We start from the raw sequence: 20,350 nt of genomic DNA on the forward strand, positions 1-20,350 counted from the left end.
TCACTTGGCTTCTTGAAACTGTGTTTATATTTTCATCAAGCTGGAAATTTTTTTTAATGTTATTTCTTCAAATATTCTTTCATTTTCCCCTTCTCATTTCCTGGGCCTCTAAATGACACATTTATTAGACACTGTAGATGGATTAGGAGGGTGACTGGGAATCTGCTTTTACCTATTGAATACACATTGAGTCAGTTCTCAGTGGGGTGGATGTTATGATGTTGACATTCTCCGTTTTGTTGTCTTCCTTCTAAGAGTGCTGAATTTTTGTTCCAGCACAATTAAATGTGGATTAGCTTGATTCCTATGGAGTTTTGTTATTCAGCCTTATTAGGCGAAGCCATGAGGAACTAATTTGGCCATACTTCTAGGGCATGGTTTTTCTGCAGCCTCTCCCAATGCTCCAGATGTTTAATGAGGTTTTTCCACTCTAACCAGAACAAATTCAAACTCCTCTTGAGCTTGATAGATCATCTTATATCTCCTGGCTGCTTGTCTTTCCCCAGTAATTGTCTCCAGTCACACAGAGTTGCATTCTAGGTCTGAGGGGGCCTTTAGGTAGAGTCAGTCAGTTCAGTTGCTCAGTTGTGTCCAACTCTTTGCGACCCCATGGACTGCAGCACACCAGGCCTCCCTGTCCATCACCAACTCCCAGAGCTTGCTCAAACTCATGCCCATAGAGTCCATAATGCCATCCAACCATCTCAGCCTCTGTCATCCCTTTCTCCTCCTGCCCTCAATCTTTTCCAGCCTCAGGTCTTTCCCAGTGAGTCAGTTCTTTGCATAAGGTGGCCAAAGTATTGGAGTTTCAGCTTCAGCATCAGTACTCCCTATGAATATTCAGGACTGATTTCCTTTAGGATGGATTGGTTGGATCTCCTTGCAGTTCAAGGGACTCTCAAGAGTCTTCTCCAACACCACAGTTCAAAAGCATCAGTTCTTTGGTGCTCAGCTTGCTTTATGGTCCAACTCTCACATCTATACATGACTACTGGAAAGACCATAGCTTTGACTAGATGGAACTTTGTTTGAAAAGTAATACCTCTGCTTTTTAATATGCTGTCTAGGTTTGTCATAGCTTTTCTTCCAAGAAGCAAGTGTCTTTTAATTTCATAGCTGCAGTCACCATCTGCAGTGATTTTGCAGCCCAAGAAAATAAAGTCTGTCACTGTTTCCATTGTTTCTCCATCTATTTGCCATGAAGTGATGGGACCAGATGCCATGATGTTCGTTTTCTGAACATTGAGCTTTAAGCCAACTTTTTCACTCTCCTCTTTCACTTTCATCAAGAGGCTCTTTAGTTCCTCTTTGCTTTCTGCCATAGGGTGGTGTCATCTGCATATCTGAGGTTATTGATATTTCTCCCAGCAATCTTGATTCCAGCTTGTGCTTCATCCAGTCCGGTATTTCACATGACGTACTCTGCATATAAGTTAAATATGCCGAGTAACAATATACAGCCTTGACATAATCCTTTCCCAATTTGGAACCTGTCCATGTCCAGTTCTAACTGTTGCTTCATGACCTACATACAGATTCCTCAGGAGGCAGGTCAAGTGGTCTGGTATTCCCATCTCTTTAACAATTTTCCACAGTCAGTTGTGATACACACAGTGAAAGGCTTTAGCGTAGGCAATGAAGCAGAAGTAGATGTTTTTCTGGAATTCTCTTCCTTTTGTATGCTTTCTCTGCATCTCTCCTTCTACTTTGGCTTTCTGCCCTGCACATACTAGCTCTCTCCACCTCCCTGGGCTCTGAACTTAGTCCCAGGCTCAGCAAGACAGCTATGGTCCAGGTAGGCTGTGCCTCCTGGATTCAGAACACCAGAGTGATCGGATGAGACACCTTACATGTTTTCCATCTCCTGGGAATCATCGTCTTGCACTGACTCTTGTCCAACATGAGAACACAGTTGTTTCCTATATTTTGTGCAGATATGTGTTTACAGCAGAAAGAGTACTCCAATACTAGTTCTTCAGCTGTGACCAGAAGCAGAAGTGAGTTCCCTATCAATTTTTATTTTCGTCTTATACTTCCCTCAGAAACATATCCTAAAACAGTTTTCTACATTCTCCTGTGTATATTACTCTTCTTTTTTTTTCAGCCCACCCTCTTCTGCCTACCACCTGCCAAAATATTTGGCCTTCAAATCTTAATAAATAGCAGAAACTGAAAGTATTCCCCAACATGTGGCAGGAATTTAAAATAGAAGATATGCTTTCTGTGCTACTCTGTCACGACTCTGTCCGGGGTCATTTCGTATGAATTATTTTGACCTTCCCCTTACAAGTGCGATATGGCTCATTTGTCAGACTGTCACACTTTCTCATTGCTCCACTTTGTTGCTCTGCAATTTTCTTTGGCATGTTATCCCAACTTCAATTAAGGTTATTTCCCTCTTTCCCTTATTATACACACATGGATCTAGGTTGTTACAACCTACCCACATAGGAGTTTTCATCTTAGTGTCACTCATACCTCCACCATTTCATTTTCCTGCTTTTCATATGGGGCAGGCATTCTTATCTTTTTGCTTATGAAGAATCTAAACTCATTCACCTGACTACTTTACTGCATCTGCTAAGTAGCCCTGTCTGGGCATTTACATAATGAAATGCATATTGTTATAAATTGCTTTTCTTTCATTGGTCTTTTTTTAAACAGGTTTTATTGGAGTACAGCTGCTTTACAATGTTGTGTTAGTCTCTGCTGTATAGCAAAGTGAACCAGCTATATGTCTACACATATCTCCTCCTTTTTGAATATCCTTCCCATTTAGGTAATCACAGAGCACTGAGTAGTTCCCTAAGCTATACAGGAGGTTCTCATTAGTTGTCTGTTTTATACATATAATTGTATATGTGTCAGTTGAGGCTATTCTGTTTACATGGAGATACACTGTTTTTGAAATTATGTGTACAGATGCTGCGTGTATCCTAAGTCACTTCATCTGTGTCCAACTCTTTGCAACCCCATGGACTATAGCCCACCAGGCTCCTCTGTCCATGGGATTCTCCAGACAAGACTATGGGAATGGTTTGCCATTTCCTTCTCCAGGGGATCTTCCCGACCCAGGGATCGAACACACGCCTCTTACGTCTCCTGCATTGGCAAATGAGTTCTTTACCACTAGCACCACCTAGGAAACCCCTATGTGTACAGATTGATGAAGTCGTTTGTTACTTTCCTTCCAGCGTAGTGAAAAGCACATGACAAAATATTGGCTATAAGAGAGCAGGGGGTCTTTAAAGGTTGGAAACCATTGATTTACTTATTTAATACAAATCAGAAATTATTTTCCATGTTTGAAGCATTACATGTAAACTAAAAAGGTGAAGTGGATGTCCCCAAGAAGTTCAGTTTAATAAAAGAGAAACCCTGTAGCTTCATGAATGTAGGACTCACATTTGTTTGCTTTATCATAGCACCCCTTGTTCCTAGAACAGTTATTGATGCAGAGAGAGCAATCAATAAATGCACCTTGAATAATGAAGGCAGATCTTCAGATAGCTTAGTCAAGGGCAAAGAGTAAAAAGTGACCTAATAGTGGTGTAAATGGAATACTGTAGGAGTTTAGGAGGGGAAAGTATCAGACCCACAGTGACCACAACAGGCCTCATGCAGGAAGAGACTTTTCATTTAGCCCATAAGGCATGAGTCAGATTGACACACAGGAAGTTGACAAGGACATTCCAAAATGAGGGGACAAGCAAATGAACACAAATGCAGAATGACATGGAATGTTGGAAGAAGAATGATCAGGAACCAAGTTTAACTGGACCTTAGTAACTGAGTTCAAGTAGAAGAGGGAGGAGAGAAGAGACTGGAGAATTAGGGCTAGCCAGTCATGTATGGATGTGAGAGTTGGATCATAAAGAAAGCTGAGCACCAAAGAACTGATGCTTTCGAGCTGTGGTGGTGGAGAAGACTCTTGAGAGTCCCTTGGACTGCAAGGAGATCCAACTAGTTTGTCCTAAAGGAAATCAGTCCTAAATATTCATTAGAAGGACTGATGCTGAAGCTGAAACTCCAATACTTTGGCCACTTGATGTGAAGAACTGACTCATTTGAAAAGACCCTGATGCTGGGAAAGACTGAAGGCAGGAGGAGGGGATGACAGAGGATAAGATGGCTGGATGGCACCACTGATTCAATGGACATGAGTTTGAGTAAACTCTGGGAGTTGGTGATGGACAGGGAGGCCTGGCATGCTGCGGTTCATGGGGTCGCAAAGAGTCCGGTTCATGGGGTTGCAAAGAGTCGGACACGACTGAGCGACCACACTGAGACTGAGACTGTAGAAGGAGCTATACCACAGACAGGAGAAACCACGGCTCATTTATAACACAAGAAAAATAACACCCAGGGAAGGTTACTTTCGCTTCAGTTTGTACAGAAATGATGCAGATAAGTACAGGACTTCACCTCAAAGAACTTCTCCTCATCAAATGTCCACCAAACATGTAAACAGCAGAGAAATCCCTTTTTTGAAACCAGTCACCCTCAGAATGACATCATTATTTTTAATATTTTATATCTGCAATGAGGAGGTAAAGAAATTAACAGGATTTAAGTCATACATAGGTTAGGGAAATAATAGACTCTGTTTGAAGTAAAAGAATAATGTAATGAGAGATGCGGGATCTTCCCAGGAACTCGAGTGTTTTGTCTCTCTTCGTTCTTCAGTATGGACAATTTTATTTATTATTTTTATTATTTTATTTTTAATTTTTAATTGGAGGACAATTGCTTTATAATTGTGATAGTTTTTGCTGTACAGCAATATGAATCAGTTATAAGTACACATAAATCCCTGCCTCTTAAACCTCCCACCCACTCCCCCACCATACACCTCCAGGTCATCACAGAGCACCAAAATGGACAACTTTAATGTCATCCCAGGCGCAAGGCACAGGGAGAAACACAAGATCACAGTAGTTTAAGCTTCACGCTTCCACTGTAGGGGCCATGGGTTGGATCCCTACTTGGGGAACTAAGATCCCCCAAGCTGCATGGCACAGCCTAAATAAGTAAATTCTATCTCCTATCTGAGAGGACAGACTCAGATAGCTTGACTTTCCTTACCAACAACAAAAAAAAAATATGAAAACACATGATTGACGCAAGAAGAATGTCACTTAGTGAAGTTTGCTATTTTTGATCTTTCCTGGATGCTTTATCATTTCTTCTCTGTTACAGAGACTCGGGTTTTTTTATGTTTTGGCTTTGTAGTTAGCTAAGAGAGAATTTAAATTCTAAAGGCATACCTCTCTGAGAACCATGAATTCATTCAACTTCTAAGATAATGGCTAATAAGATTTTACTTATTTCAAAGCCCAGGCTGCATGATAAAGATTCCCCACAAACTCCACTTGAGTGACACGTAAAGCCTCGCGTGTGGATTCGGCTCGGCATAGGTCAGGAGAGTCCTGTAATCTTGTGGTAGAACATTAGATCCTCATTGCATACCACAGCAGACCATTATGGGCCCCAGAAATCCCCTGGTTACTTCTTCTCCCACACCCTAGGAAAATAATTACTAGTCCATGCCCTAAGATTAAAACAGCCACAGCATGAAACGACTTCAGTGTTCCTCTTCGTGTACTTATTTGCTTAAGCCTTCTTCCAGAATGCCCCATCAGTCAGGATTCCAGGCAGTGCTTGAAACGTGCAAAGTTGCTAAGCTTTCATCTCCAACTATTTTGACTCGGTCCCAGTCTCTTCCTCTAAGTGAGGAGTGATTTTTATTTTCGTTCTTTCTCATATAAATCATTCCTTTCTTCTATTGGATGTCTCCTGCTTTAGCTATGGTAACCAGGAATGAGTCCTTTTCCAAACTGAGTAGAAGGAGAAAAAGAAAAGCTATTAAGGGTTTTTTTTTTAATCTGAAACTGAATAAATAAAATCTTTGAACAGTGAGTAGACAAGAGGAATAACAAGCATTCTGTGACTGGATGGGATGATTCAAATTAATTTTGGCATTTGTATTAGTTCTGTTAGTTTAAATAAATTCTAGTAATTAATCTCAATTATTATTAGTTCCAGTAACTTAGCTCTAGAGAACCTTAATTAGGAACTAATCTAATTGTGACCGATTGTGATTATGATACAGGTACAGAAAGAATAGTGTGATAAACCGACACAAGAGTAATATCTCCCAACCTTTCTGTGCTATCCTTTTCAGTCTCTTTTGAAAGGCATAGTCAGTAGAAATGAGTTTCTTTATTGATGTCAAACTGATGCAGAATAGTATGGAATCCAAAAATTTGAACTGTCATGAATTTGTAAAGTAGAACCTCAATAAAGCACAATAGATATGAATTCAGTTCTTTAGGATGACATCATCCATAACATTATAAATAATAAAAAATTTCTCATCTTTATTGAGCCCTTACTATGTCCCAAGTGTCTTCATGTATTTTTATCATTCGATTCTTATAGCCCTTTTATTACATAATTCTGTCCAATTTACAGGCACAGAAACTGAGCCTGAGAACTATGAAATAAGGCCTAAGTAAACTAGTGGGTAATGGGGCTGGGACATAAAACTGAATCCTTGTTCTTAAGCTGTGTGCTATTTTAATTACTATATATATATATATATATATATATATATATATATATATATATATATATATTGCTGTATGATCTTTAATCATATCTTTCACATAGTGTTTTAAACAAATCCTGCTGATATTTTCATCATCTGTTGAACAAACAGGACTGTATTTGATTGCAAGCATCACTAAATACACTTACATGACCTAAAGAAATTGAAAGAGGTTCATTGTATGATAAAGCATGGTTTGGGAGTTGGCTATAGCATTAGGTTCAGTGGCTTGGCAATGCCATCAAGGACTCAGGCTCAATCTGTCCATTCATCACTCTTAACACAGAGAAGCATCAGCTTAGAAGTGTGATAGCATTAGAGCTGCAAGCCTTAGGTTCATGTTCAAGTCATGTTCAAGAGGGAAAAGGCTGGACCAGCGACATCTATCCTTTTTGTTAGAAAATCCAAAGCACTCTCCACAGTCTGAGCACACTCTTCTTGCATTTTACTGCCCAGATCTGTCACATGGCTACACATGGCTGCAATTTGTTGCTGTTGTTCAGTTGCTAAGTCATGTCTGACTCTTTGTGACCCCAGGGACTGCAACATACCAGGCTCTTCTGTCCTCCACTATCCCCAGAGTTTGCTCAAATTCATGCCCATTGAGTCACTGATGCTCTCTAACCATCTCATCCTTTGCTACCCCCCTTCTCCCTTTGCCTTCAGTCTTTCCCAGCATTAGGGTCTTTTCCAATGAGTCAGCTCTTTGAATCAGGTAGCCAAAGTATTCAGTTTCAGTGTCAGTCTTCCCAAATAATATTCAGGGTTGATTTCCTTTAGGATTGATTGATTTGCACCTAGCTGCAAAGGAGGCTGCAGAGACAAGCAATATTTTTGGGAGATTCTACAAGTGGAAGTAGGCAGGGGAGAAGGGATTGGGGATTGGACATGAAGTTAAGCAACCAACTTTACCTGCCTAAAGTAAATATTTCGTTACAGAGGCTCTTAATCAATTCTAGCTGCTATAACAAAAATACTATAGACTAAGTAGCTTAAATGATAGTTATTTCTCACAGTTTGGGACACTGGGGTGTCTAAGATAAGGTTCATTTCCTGATTAAAGCCCTCTTCCTGGTTTGCAAATGGATGACTTCTTGCTGGGCTTCCCAGGGGGTGCTACTGGTAAAGAACTGCCTGCCAAGTCTGGAGATGTAAAAGATGTAATTTTGATCCCTGGGTCAGAAAGATCCTCTGGAGGAGGGCATGGCAACCCACTCCAGTATTCTTGCCTGCAAAATCCCATGGGCAGAGGAACTGGTGGGCTATGGTCCACAGGGTCACAAAGGGTCGGATACAACTGAAGTAACTTCATATGCATGTCTTCTTGTTATAGCCTCACAGAGTAGAAAAAGATTTTGTCTCTTCCTCTTTTACAAGGACATTAATCCCATCATGAGGACTCCACTCCCATGACTTAATCTAACCCTAATTAACTTCCCAAAGCTTCACTTCCAAATATCATCATATAGAGAATTAAGGTTTCAACACATGAATTTTAGGGAAAGGACACAAATGTTCAGTCCACAGCAGAAAAGATTATTTGACCATTATATTCTAGCTTCTATTAACTGGTAATAGAATTCTTACAGAGCATATTTTTAAAGATACAAAGTCTTGTGGAAAACAAACAGTTTTCTGAGTGGTAGGAGTCCTGAGAAATACCTGTTTGCAGGGGCATGTCCAGGGCATACAGAGAGTTAAGTATGAATAATCTGTCCTCAGTTGTCTTGAAAAGTATGGAGAGAGGATAGGGAAGCGATTCAGGTTAAGATGCAAATATTCATAAGGTAATGTATGCTGCAGGCAATGAAACAGTGGCAAGCAAAATTCAGATTTCAGAGGAAGGAGAAATTATTTTTCTCTGGGGAGTTATTTGCCTATTTGATAAAGTGGAAAGAGAATCCTCAAATAAATGACTCTCTAATGGTAAAACTTCAGATGCTATGACAAGTATGTATAAGAGGTGAAAATGTCCAGTGTAGGCAAAAACACCAAAAACGCTGGATGGATAAGAATCTGCCTGACAGTATTTAAGCAGTGTGGCATCGTCTGCCATGGATGGGTGCACTGGATTTCCCTAGTGGCATGTGAATGTGAGTGTTCTTGGTATTTCTGATGTTTAGCTGTCATCATTGGGCATCTCTGGGATTTTTCTCTTCCTTAATCATTTAATCAGTTTGAGATTCTACTGTGCTCAGGGACTGAGGATTGTTTGGTGTGTTAGAAAAACACATAATATTTTAATTGTATCTGGAGACAGAGAGACTCACTGAGGAAGGATAATCAAGAAACATAAATAAACTAAGAGTTCTGCTTTGCCTCATGTCACATCATTATGATTCAGAAGGAATTGCTAAGTTTTATTATGAGTCAAAGAAGTAATTAGAGTTACTGATTTAGGTGAAAGACTAAGGATTATGTGTAATACATAAAGTGAAAAATGAGACCAGCTACTACATTACTATAATTATTAATTTTTATTATACATTTAGTTATCATAAAAAACACTATAGGCTATACATCATGTGCTCTTGTGTAACATACATACATCATAATATTTTTAATTTAGTCTTCATACTAAACATATGAGGTAGGTATTCTTATTACCTTCATTTTCTAAATGAAGAAATAAGATTAAGAATGTTCAAGTGATACACCCAAGGTCACAAATTGCTTCTGGGTACCTAGCAGGTGACACACTTGGTTTTGAATCTTGACTTATTAGCCCCACAAATTCATGTTTTTAACCATCATGGAAACTTTGATATTTCAGTAACCCCAAGAGAAGACAAAAGAACTTTGAATTCATGGAAAGTTTGGTAGATTCCAGATCTAGAGAGATGTAGAAACAAGCAATTAAATGTAAACATGCTTGACATGGAATGTAAAATACACATAGAAATTATCCTATGATTGGATGCATTTATTAATACAGCTAAAAATACTGTATGCGAATGCTTGGTCCCATAGTTGCATAATTAGTGATTCCAAATTTCTGTCTATGTTCAGGGATTGGCAAACCTTTTCTGTAAAGGAATAATGACTTTCTTAGGAAAGCCAGTAGACTGAGAAGATGTCAGACTAATGTCTCAAAATAGCCAGCTTGTCAGGGTCTGGATGCCATGTTCTTTTATAGTACAGAGAGGGGGAGGAGGTGAAGAAGTAAAGTAAAAGGCCATTAATCTTGCAAATATCTCTTGGAATGGCCAGCCTGTGGAAGGAGGTGGGGGAATGTGTTACTTTCTTCTTTTCTGTAGCCATTCACAGGTGCACAAGGTCAAATTGTCTCTTTGTTAGCTGAACAAAGGCACTTTAGTGTAACAGTCAGGCAGAGGGGCAGGTTTCCCTGAGGCAGGCCATTATGTATGATTATAATTTCAAAAGCAATGAAAAGCAAAGGTTAAAGTCAAAGAGAAAGATCCAACATGGAGTCAAAATAGAGTCATCCCTGTAACAATGAGATTGTTTATTTATAAATAAAACTTTATTTACAAAAATGGGCAGTGATAGACTTGAACTATAGGCCATAGTTTGCCAGTCTCTGTATTAGAGGGTTACTCCATCTCATTGAGGAAATTCTAAGAGTGCCACAGTTGCAAGCAAGAAAAAAAAAATCTATTTGAATTTAAACAGTACCTGAATCTTTTGTTTACAAAGTGAAGAGGTCAATGATTTTTGTTTTTACTTGCAGCTGTATTAAATGAGGAGTAAGAGGAAACAGATTTATGTTAAAATTTATGTTAAATGTATACATGTTATGTTAAATTTATGTTTAATGATTTATGTTAAATAATAAAATGATTTACTAATTCATAAGGAAGAGTTTCTCAGCCATCCCATTTAACTAAACATAGGAAGACACTTTAGAGGCAATATTAGCATAAAAAATAATGTTGACAAAAATCAGAATAAAGCTCGATATCAATCAGTCTACACATAGATAATGCTGTAAGTCTTGTTGGAAAAATACAAAGACTTTTTTAAAAGGTAAAACCACTGAACTGAACATTAGAGAATTTAATATATTTAGTTCATGACAAATCAGAGAGTAGTTATTAAAATTATTTATTTGGTGGTGTAGAAAATATTTCCATATTTGTGGGCTTAGGCCACTTCTAAAATTAACTCTATGTGATAGCTATCTCTAGAGATAACAAGGAAGAAGATATTTAGACCTTTAATCATCTGAAATCATGGAATGGATTCATTTAACCTCTTGAAATTAGCTATAGCTCTAGTGCTCAATAGCTTTATAATGCAAGCACAAGAACGACTACAGATAGGCACATGTATGCAGGCTAAGTTGCGTCCGCCGAGTCCAGCTCTTTGCAACCTGTGAACCCGATAGGCCACCAGGCTCCTCTGTCCATGGGATTCTCCAGGCAAGAACACTAGAGTGGGATGCCATGCCCTCCTCCAGGGGATCTTCCCAATCCAGAGATTAAACCCATGTCTCTTAAGTCTCCTGCATTGAAGGGCAGGTTCTTCACCACTAGCACCACCTGGGAAGCCATAGTGTGTGTGCATACACAGACTATGTACATGTATTATATATATATAAGTATACAGTGCTGTATTTTATATATATATGTACATACAAACAATACTTATTATTCCCTAGTCTCCGTACAGATATTGGGTTGGCCAAAAAGTTTGTGTTTTTCTGTGCTTACATATATATATATATGGTGTATATATTGCATCAATACATAACCTATCGTGTACATACTAGATATAATATATAGTATATATATTACATATAACATATAGGATATATACACTATATACTATGCATCTGTATTATATAAAGTATAAAATCTAAATCTACATGTATGTGTTATGTATATAGTATATGCAGTGGATATATAAATATACATTGCATTCTACATATATGTGCTATGTAGGGAAAAGACAGTACAGATTACCAACATTTTCACATGACTTATCTCATTAGATCTTCACATCAACAGATAATAATAACAAAAAAGGCAAAGTAACCTGAACACAGATAATAGTGATGAGATTTTTAAGAAGAGCCCAATTCAGTGTTACCAACACATGACAGCTGGATAGCTTAAAGCTTCTGTCCTCTTCTTCCCAACAGATGGCACCAGAAGGAGAAAAATGGGACTCCCATTGAGTTGTGCTCCAGATAATTTATCTTCTATGAAACGTGTAGAAGCCATTGAATTGGTAAACAAGACTTTTGTAAGCATCCATAAAACATATCCAATATTTGGTGGCAAGGGATTTCCATTAAGCTTTCATGGGAGTTAATAAATCAACAGAAACCACTTACTGAAACATTTTCATGGGTCCTGTGGAATTCTAAGCAAATATCGGGTTTAAGAATGAAAAGTCAGTTATATTTTCAACATAATCTAACGTTCAAAGAAGTGTAAAAGATGCTTAAGTGTTAATATTTTATGTTTCCCTGCTCTCAGCAGTAATTGCAGCCCATTAAAAAGAATGCTAAGCCATAGCTGTTAGCACTGGCACAAGCCCAAGGAAACACTGAACCTTCACAGAAGGGGGTTAATTGCTACACGAAGAGGTAATTTATTAAGGAACACTGAAGCCCTGTATACTCCCCAACATGAGGCTGAACGACACAATCTTACGTGAATATTGCATTTGATAATCAAGGCCTTTTCTGTGGTAGATTTCAGACCAAGCTCAGCTAAGTGGTCCAGAGAGGTGGATGGCAGGAAGGGAGAAAGAAAAAAAGGCCAACACTATTTTTCTCTATGGCTCCCATAAACTTGCCCTTGGTGCCCTCCAGTCTGTCACCCCCACCACTAGGAAAGTTGACTGCTCAATAAAATTCTTGGTGGTTGATGAGAGAGGCTTATATAACTATCAAGTTGAAGGGTGGCTTCTACTGTTTATTTGTCTAGAACTGGTGCTTCAGTCCTTTTCTGAGTGTTTAACTTAATTTTCACCATTTGTCAGAAGTGGTATTTTCAGAGCTTTATCACACTGAACTAGCTCTTCACCACAGTTTAGACCAGGATCATGTGGCTTATTAAACATCCTCATGTGAGGAGAAAATTATGGCCCCACGCATCCCTTCCCTAATGTCTCCCCTTTGGCAGAGTTTCGATTCTCAATCCTCTGGGAGCCTGGTAGTGTCCTGAACTTAACAAATTTTTATCATGAAGCAAGAGTCCAAAAGTAAGTGGGAGGGCGAGGTGGTTCTGAGGAATCCTTTTACCTAAAATGCTGATGGTTTTCTTGGCTGTGCTAACCCCAAGTTCTCAAGTCTCAGAGGATTAGGGAAAGAGAATTAGTTTTACCTCCTGGTCTCTCTTTTTAATAGCGCTAACAGCAAACTGACACTGAAGAAAAATTCCCTTGAAAATTAAGGTAAAGGCAAAACAGCGATTTCTCTAAAATGCATTATTGATGTATTCCAGCTTTTGCCACTTTGGAGCTTGGTCCTTTAGCCATCTCTGATCAAACCCTCCATAAATGAGTGTTTATGGAGTACTCATTTCCCTCCTGGCACCAGACTGAGAGTGATGCTTTAGTAGAACACAAAAGGCATACAACATATGGCCCCAACCTTATGGAGTACTGAGTATCAGGAAAGATACAGAAAGAATTTATGTGAAACAGAGAATAATTTTATGGTAATTACAGTGGGAATGATAGCAGAGATAGTGTAACAGGCAGATTTTCATGGGTCTTTATTTATCTCCTTTTTCGAACTTCTCTCCTGCTTCAGTTTTTTCTCCTCTTTTGCCACTTTTTCTATAACTCAGTGGCATCTTCTTTTGCTTGATTTGTAGATACCCAAAGCTATTATCTGGCCCTTTCACTACCCACTTAACACAATCCAAGCTTGAAGGACTCCATGATCAAAATCGTGTCTTACACTAGAGTTATTCCTCCCTAAAACTCTTTTATTTCTTCATTGTCAATCAGTCAGGTGTTTGGGAAAAAATATAAATTAAAGTAGTTCAGACTTAAGCATCCTCCACCTTCTCCCCCTCTCCTCCTTCTAATTTTCCATGGATGGTTCAGATTTGAAATACTCTATCCTGTTCTCAGACTATACCCTGACCATTAGTCAGATGATTGAGATACTAGGTATAAACCAGAGGAGAGAATAGCAGAGGTTTCTTTCCCAGCTGCCAAGGACAATCCATCACAGCATCCCTTTTCCATTTACCACCAAGTTCCATTACTGTTCTTGATCCTTTTCAAGATCAAGTTTGATGTGCAAGCTGCTATACTTGAAACTGAGCAGGACCTGTGGGGGCTCCTGAGCACATAAGCCTTTCTGTTCCCCATTTCTTATAAGCAAGACTCCAATTAATATGAACTTTAAAAAATTTAAATGCAGATGACCTTAACACAAGAATTCTGTTTCTAAGAATGTATCCTACAGGTAAAATTGCATGTGCACAGAAAATATACAGATATATATGGATATAGATATGGATAGCTATACATATGGATAACTATATCTAGATAGATAGATAGATAGATAGATAGTTACTCATTACAGCATTGTTTGCAATAGCAAAAGAAGGAAACTGCTTGAATATTCATTAATAAAGACTAGCTACAATTTCATTTTTAAAAATCAAAAAAAAAAAAAAAAAAAGGCTCCAGTCTCCATGACATTTCCTGAGTTCCAAAGGGCAGATTGCAACAGTTGCTAATCAAGGGAGAAGCAACCAAGAAACCACCTGAAGTAAGATTAAGGGGAACAGAGCAGTTCTGTTCTGTTAAGAATCCCCTAATTAAGATTAGGGGACCAGACTACCAGAGACCAGATTAAAGTGCAGGCCCTGCACACACCCTAATCTTAAGTAGCAACCCCACCCTTGAACCATTGCTATAAAACTCTTCATCAAATCCTTCCAAGTTGGGACACATAGTTTTTCAAAGCAAAATCCTGATAGTCCCCTTTGCCTGACAAAGCAATAAAGCTATTCTCCTCTACTTCACCCAAAACTCTGTTTCTAAGATATGATTTGACACCAGTGCAGAGGCCCAGCTTTCATCATCACACTTGATATGACATCAACGAGAGAAAGGGAATCACCCCTTTTATAGAGTGAAAGAAAAACATGCCCTAGGTAGGCATAATGCTGCTCTGCTTTAGAACACCCAAAGGGGATGCACCTGTGCATTGGAGACCCCCAGAAGGCTGAAGGCAGAGAGGGTCCCCATTGGAGAGAAAGAAGGAGCTAGAATCCCCCAGGATACAAACCCAAGTGACTTTGTAGGGCCTTCAAGCTACTTTCTGTTCTCCCTTCTTGCCTCTCTTTGGAACTCCAAATGCTTATCCTAGCTATTTGTAATTAATACTAAGCATGGCAATTTTACCTATGTATTAAAAAAAAAGAAGAAGAAGTAATTTTTAAGTTTTTCCAGTCAGTTTTTTTTTCTTTCTTTTTGCCTCACAGATTGTTCCCAAATTAGACCAATATATCACATAACTAGAGCAGCCTCTATTCTGAATAATTTTTCACTTTTTCCTCATCCTAGAAAGATTTGAAAGTCATTAAAGATCACTGTTCAGCTCACAGACTTTATTTTTTCGGGCTCCAAAATTACTGCAGATGGTGATTGCAACCATAAAATTAAAAGATGCATGCTCCTTGGAAGATTTAAGCTATGATAAACCTAGACAGCATATTAAAAAGCAGACATTACTTTGCCAACAAAGATCTGTATAGTCAAAGCTATGGTTTTTCCAGTAGTCCTATATGGATATGAGAGTTGGACCATAAAGAAGGCTGAGAGCCAAAGAATTGATGCTTTTGAACTGTGGTGTTGGAGAAGACTCTTGAGAGTCCTTGGACTGCAAGAAGATCCAACCAGTCCATCCTAAAGGAAATCAGTCCTGAATATTCATTGGAAGAACTGATGGTGTAGCTGAAGCTCCAATACTTTGGCCACCTAATGTGAAGAGCCAGTTCATTTTAAAAGACCCTGGTGCTGGGAAAGATTGAAGGCAGGAGAAGCGGACAACAGAGGATGAGATGGTTGGATGGCATCACCAACTTAATAGACATGCTGCTTCAGCTAAGTCGCTTCAGTCGTGTCCAATTCTGTGCGACCCCATAGACGGAAGCCCACCAGGCTCCCCCGTCCCTGGGATTCTCCAGGCAAGAACACTGGAGTGGGTTGTCATTTCCTTCTCCATGCATGAATGTGAAAAGAGAAAGTGAAGTCGCTCAGTCATGTCTGACTCTTAGCAACCCCATGGACTGCAGCCCACCAGGCTCCTCCGTCCATGGGATTTTCCAGGCAAGAGTACTGGAGTGGCGTGCCATTGCCTTTAGAGCAAGCTCCAGGAGATGGTGAAAGACAGGGAAGCCTGGCATGCTGTAGTCCATGGGGTCGCAAAAAGTTGGACACAACTGAGTGACTGAACAACAAATTCAGCTCATAAAGTGAAATCAAAAGTCCACACATGTGAACACACACACACACACACACATTTCCAAAGTTAGTCTTTTTTTTTTTGTCTTATTTTTAAAGGAAGCCTGCATGTATGAGATCTTATTTTCTGCAATTATTCCATTGAGGAATGTCTTATCTTTTTAATATTGGAGTTTATCTTGGAATTTATCTAAAAGGAATTTTTTTCGGTCATCAAGATCAACATCCCTTTTTCTCCTCTCCCTCCTTATTTTCAATTTTCTTTCTAAGGAATTGGATGAAAAGGCAGGCAGATGAGTAGGTAAGTAATCCCAGTGCTGTGCATGTCACTTGGACCTGCGCCAGGCACATGTAAAGGTCTTCATTTGCAAAAAACTCACCAGGGACATCTTAAGCAATCAGAAATTGCTACATGTGTGGAAGAGCTAATATCCTGAATACAATAGAAATCTGTAATTCAATTATCCCCCATTTCTCATACATTTGCCCTCTGAACATCCTGACATGCTGGAGCAAAGAAGTCCAAACAGAAACTACTGAAATCTCCCCTTGCTTGAGAACAGGCAGTGAGGTTACTCCCTCCAGTTCACAAAGGAGCACAAGGAGGAGGAAAAGGCGACTTGGCTCTATCCTCAGTATGCCCTGGGGAAATGGGAAGGAAGGGAAAGGGAAACAGTTATGGAAGAAAAAAGCATCCAAAGGGTAGACTACAACCAGAAAGAAGAGTTAGAGTTAGGAAAGCAAAGCAAAGAGAACTTAACCAAATGTTAATTTCTGTTGCTCTTTGAGTTCTCTTGGGGGGCTCTGATAGCCTTCTTGAGAACCAGTCCTCAAAAATAAAGGGGAGCGGGGAAGATTTCTTTGCATAAGAAAGAAATTCCTTGCCAATTTGCTGTTGGCATATTTTCTACTTAAAGGAGATCCACTACCTCCAGTCCTTCCCACATGCAAGGGTTCTACTTCTGAAAATGAGATCCTAAAATACACAAGATATTATTCACTACCTGTGTACAATATGAGAATTAGGAAAATATAAAAGTTTCTCCCAACAGTTCTACTAGTATTTATTATAGTGGACCAGGACATTTTCCATAAAAATGAGTAACTCCCAGCAGGAAAAAAAATGTATAGAATGTGCTGATCTTGAACAGAGAGTATTTATATACTATATTTTATCACCCTTAGACCCTTTAGAGCTAGGTTTTTCTCCTGGGATGCACTGTTAATATTTCAACCTCTGTGTTTGCCAAATGGAAACAAAGATTGTTTCAAAAGGTAAATACAGAGCTGTCATTCTTCCTGGCACAATATAGATGCAGTATATTTAATTAGGGTTACCATGAAAACTATAGATTTTTTTACAAGATGTGGCAACATTATGCAAATGGGTTAATCCAATTAAATCCTTTTATGCTTTATGTGTTATACAAGGTTCTTTTGACTGCAAGTGATGGAAATCTAACAGATTTCCTTAGAGGGAATTTAGCGGTTGATACTGAAACCTCTCAGGTTATCAAATGAAAATTTCAATAACCAATTCATCAGAAGGACAAGGATGCTGCTAACCTTCAAAAACAAATAGAACCGAAGTTTCCAAACAACTAGAAATTTCTTTCCAGGTTCCTTAGCTTCCCTCTTCTCTGTATGTTCGCTTCTTTCTTTGTTTAGTTCAAATTTCTTCCAGGATGCAGGCAAACACGGCATCTTGCCAATGTGGCTTTATCCTTTTATTCCCAGTTGGGAAATCCAGGTGAGGAATTCTGATTGGCTTGTATCTGGCGCTCATCCTGCAGCTGGAAAGTCACTCTTGTATCGACTAGCAGGATGTGTTCTTTTCTTGCGCTTGGGATGCTTTCTTTAGATGTTTGCTAACTACCAAAATGGAGTGAGTGTTACTCTCATCCTTTCAGTTAAGCACCAAGAGCAGCATCATGAGAAGTAATTTCCGAGGCCAAAAATCTTGCGTGGGAGTCCTGCATGGGCTACATGTGAGCTAAATCCTTCAGAAAAATTACCCCACTCTTCAAGTTTGAGTTTCCTGCTCTGTAAAATGGGAAAATAAGCACTTCCTCAAAAGAAATGCAGGCTGATGCAACAACATGTTGTAAGTCTTATGTTCATGAGGCTGAATGCAAGAAACAATAAGCAAAGGAGGGCAGAGTATATCATTCCATTTTATAAAATTCTAGAAGAGGCAAAACTGTCTTACAGTGATAGAAACTCAATCAGTCCTTGAGCATGTGTTGGAGGATGCTGAATGAAAAAGGCATGAGTGTGAAGGGGACAAACTTTCAGCTAAAAAATTAATGAGGTCTGAAGATCGAACATATAGCGTGGTGACTAGGGCTGATAACAGTGTATTTCATAATCAAAATTTGCTGAGAGAGTGAAACCAGTGTTCCCATCCCAAAAATTAAATACATAAATATATATGTGAGGTGATCTTGCAGAATTAATTAATTACATGGGGAGAATTCTTTCACAGTACATCACATATGAAATCACCGCAGTGCACACTTCAAATTATTTGCAATTTTATGTGTTATTTATATCTCCATAAAGCTGATAATTTTTTAAATACAAAAGAGAAAAAGAAGAAGTCAAGAGGGATCTTTCTGGTAAAATAAAAATGCTCTATATCTTGATTCAGGTGAAGGTGACACGGATGTATGTATTTGTGAAAAGTCTCTGGGCTTTCCTGGTGGCTCAGATGGTAAAGAATCTGTCTGCAATTCAGGAGACCTGGGTTGGGAAGATTCCCTGGAGGAGGGCATGGCAACCCCCTCCAGTATTCTTGCCTGGAGGATCCCACGGACAGAGGAGCCTGGTAGGCTACAGTCCTCGGGGTTGCAAAGAGTAGAACGTGACCAAGTGACTAAGCACAGCACAGCACATATACTTAAAATGTTAGATTTTATTTTGTATAAATTATGTCTTGATAAAATTGAGTTTATAAAAAATCATCTTTCTCAGAGAGTTGAGCATCAAATGAAGCAGAGCACGTCAAAGGCTCTGCAAACATAATGCAATACACATATTTTTTTATTCTATTTAATGGGGTCTGTGGCTAGTTTGTTTAGTTAAATCAAGATGTTAATATAACTAAACATGGCATCAGACTCTACTACCATAAATGACTCCTGTCCTTCTGGTGATGCCTTCTCTGGGCTCTTCCCGCTGCAGGAGTCCAGACGTCAAACCCTAGGTGGTAAGACTCTTAAAGGTATCTCAACTCGTGATGTCATTTGTAGCCATTTGATCTTCAGGGAGACACAAGCAAAGACAAAGTGTACTCACCACAATTACACGAGTGCTAAGGCGCTTCAGTCGTGTCCAACTTTTTTGACCCTATGGACTCTAGTCCTTCAGGTTCCTCTGTCCATGGGATTCTCCAGGCAAGAATACTGGAATGGGTTTTCATGCCCTCCTCCAGGGGATCTTCCCAACCCAAAGATCAAATCTGAGTCTCTTATGCCTCCTGCATCGTCAGCCAGGTATTTTACCACTAGCGCCACTTGGGAAGCCTGCTTACCACAAGAGGCACCACTAAAGTCTCTTCATCCTGCAGGAATGGACATGCTTCTGAGCTTGGTAAGGCTGCCTTACTATCCATTTCAGTAATTTCTTGCTGCTTAATAAACTACTGCAAAAATAAAACTAAGGTTTAATACAGCAATGATTTATTATTTCTCATGATTATGTGTGTTGGCTGGGCTCCATCGGGCAGTTCTATTCCACATAGTGTCAGTTGGGGTCATCCATGTGAGTGCCTAGAGTTGGAACACGTAACAGGGCAGCACCCAGCTAGGGCAGCTGGAGAGGCTGGGGGCTGACTGAGTGTCTCTCTTTTCACATAGTTTCTCATAATTCATTCATCCAACTCGTCTATGGCATCCAGATACCACAGGGATGAAACAGAAGTTGCAAGTTCTCCCCGATTTCCAGCCTCAGTAGTCCCAGAAAATCATTTCCAATGTCATTTCACCGGTCAAAGCAAGTCGTTAGACCATCCCTAATATAAGAGATGGGGGATCAGATGCCACTTCTTGATGGAAAAAGTGCCCTTCAGTGGAAAGATGGTGAGAATTGTTGGTGGACCAAACTTTACACACAATTCACTGTACTTCACCATTTATTAATGCTTCTTCCACTCATTGTAAATAATTAATTCTAAGATCAGTCAGCCCCCAAAACTTAGGCTACAAAATAAGGGACTTATTCATTTATTCATTCATTCAGATAAACGTATCAAGAATCTATGGGTCTATCATTTCTTTCTAGATTCCATATATATGGGATGTCGTATGATATTTCCTCTTCTCTTGTCTGACTTTATTG

Source organism: Budorcas taxicolor, chromosome 16 (genome assembly GCF_023091745.1).
Source record: "Budorcas taxicolor isolate Tak-1 chromosome 16, Takin1.1, whole genome shotgun sequence".
In the NCBI taxonomy this organism is placed as follows: domain Eukaryota; kingdom Metazoa; phylum Chordata; class Mammalia; order Artiodactyla; family Bovidae; genus Budorcas; species Budorcas taxicolor.